This window comes from Aplysia californica, unplaced genomic scaffold (assembly GCF_000002075.1).
Source record: "Aplysia californica isolate F4 #8 unplaced genomic scaffold, AplCal3.0 scaffold00036, whole genome shotgun sequence".
Taxonomy (NCBI): domain Eukaryota; kingdom Metazoa; phylum Mollusca; class Gastropoda; order Aplysiida; family Aplysiidae; genus Aplysia; species Aplysia californica.
In genome coordinates this window covers 1,989,520-1,992,019 of record NW_004797306.1, presented here as the reverse complement: position 1 = coordinate 1,992,019, position 2,500 = coordinate 1,989,520, and positions in this window count along the sequence as shown.

The window sequence follows — 2,500 nt, the reverse complement described above, 5'->3', positions numbered from 1 at the left end:
GCGCGCGAGTGTGTGTGTGTGTGTGTGTGTGTGTGCGAGCGTCGCGCACCTACACGAGTAACCCCGTGGGTGGGGATACACCAGTGGCCATACCCGTGGTGTGGGTGTGAATGTTGACACAAGACCGCCCGAGCTGCATTTCAAGGGTCACTCATTCCGTACGTTTACGAACACTCTAGACCAGGAACAAATTAGTTACGGTGCAAGAACATCGTGACCTTAGATTCCAGAACTATAACGTTCTATCTTCAGTGCGAAACTTAAGAAGATAAACCTGTACAGTTTTAAGTCCGGTAAAGAACATTAGACATTGGTGAGGGAAAACAATGATAAGCAGATAAGGAAGCCTGCCTGGTGTAGTGGTGAAGACGCTCACTATCTCGTATCTCAGAGGTACCGGTTCCAATCCCTACCAAGAATACCGCTCTTCTCTGGCATGGAGATTTTATGATAGTAAAATATTCTCAAAATCGTATCCCAGAATACCATCTGGTTCCAATTTTTGAATAGCTAAACTGTTTAGATTAATTCCAGTAAGAGTTTTACGGCACTTGCAACACAAATAGGTCACATAAGTCCCGAAGATTGGAGGTTCTACTAGAAAGTAACATAATACATTGAAACGATGGACTGGAGTTCAGAACAATGTATGTTTGATAGGAAAAAAGGGAGGGGAGGGGAGGATAAGGACAATAGATATCTGATAGAAAAGAAGGTGTAAACTACACCAGAGCACCCTTCAACCACCCACAAGCCAAACTGTACACAAAGGGGTGTGAAATAGAAAGATTGTCGACTAGTGTCACAAGAATACATAAAAAGGACTGGCAGTGACAGTGGAAGACGCCGGGGGAGAGAGGTGGGGTAGAGGGGATGGAAGGGGAACGGGAGTGGGGCAGTTTGTGACCGCAGGTTTCTAGAAAAAGATCTATTGGCGTCTATGGTCTTAATGATTGTGCTGATTGTGCTGCCGGTCTCGATCCTTACTGTCAGGAACAAGGTTCGAATCTCGATCCGGACCCAACGTTTCGTCTTTAGGAAATAAACTTTAGATCAACATTTGGAAATGGGTACATGGTTACGCAGGGAATGAAGGAGAAAAGAAGAAAAATATATGGCTAATCCAAAGAAAGGGTCAGAATCATAAAAGTAACGAAACCGTCGCATTTAGAGGTACCTTCTTAGTCTTTACTCCACTATTAATATTTTCTGAAACGATTCCACAGCTTTAAAAACCTTTATGTTTGATTCTTTTAGTTCTGGTCAAAGGGTAAAATTGCAGTTTTGAAGTCGGAAAATCAGTTAACAACTAACTTTCGTAACAGCTTTGATGACAGCCGTCACTGTTACTGTGTCGTTATGTTAAAAAAAGGTTTGGGAAAAGGAAAGGGGGGGGGGGATGAATAATTTATAAAGTTGCAAGCGTTAAACTTGACGTAAACGATGAGGGTAGTCTATTTTATAAGGATTCGCTTTAGGTCTTTGCCACATAATGTCATTATAGGCAAAATAATTATAAAAATTCCAATAATAAAGATTCGCAGGTAGGCTACCCGCGAAATGATCTAAACAAAAAGGAAAATATATAAAAATTCTCAGGTGGCGTAACCCACAGAATTAATAAAAAGTAATAAAACTCCCATTTTCCTCTTTAACGCAAGCGCCAAAACCCTCTGCCTTTGAAAGAGCGAATGATTAAGGTTTATTTGAACAAGTTGAGATTTGTGTCCTTCTGGCGGATATGTTTTTTTTAGATTATTTCAAAACTGACTCCCCGACAAGATATGGGGTATACAGGTAAAGGGAAGCCAGATGGGATTCGCAACAAACAAAAAAAAGTGGCATCATGATGAAATCACGCGCTCGTCAAAATGATGAAATCGAAAAAATCTGACATTTACCGTCTGTTGAATATATTTTATTGAATTTTTTGTTTCAGGTTCAACTTTTTATGTCCATTTAAAAACATAATATTCTGAGTAGACGTTACTGAAAGACGTTGATCAAGGGCCCCCAAAATATGAAAAAATTGCAGTTTTCAAGGGCACTACAACTTAAGAAATCACCTAACTTTATCGGCGCTTTTTTTTAGCTAATATTGCCCCTGACCCCAGGTGACCCACATGTCTTTCAGTCGTAAATATCTGGTCTTCTGTTTAAGATAGATGGGTATTTTCTCATCAAAAGCAAGGCAAATAAACAGGCTTTAAGACCATACCAAAAACTCCATATACCCCAAAATTGACGAGAGCCTGATTCCACCATGTTGTGTCACAAATGATCCTGAGTTGCTGAACGAAAGGGTGCTTTCAGAAGTCAAGGGTTTGTTTAGAATTCTTTTTCATTTTAAAAAAAATTGTAGAGTAAACGTGGCATTGAGAGTGGGTTTTGCTTACAATTTTTGTGTCGGCTGTCTGAGATCTCTCTTTCTGGCTGGTCTGAGAATTATATCGTGATCACTGAAGTGTAAACAAAAAAAACGGAGAGTAGAAAAGATATA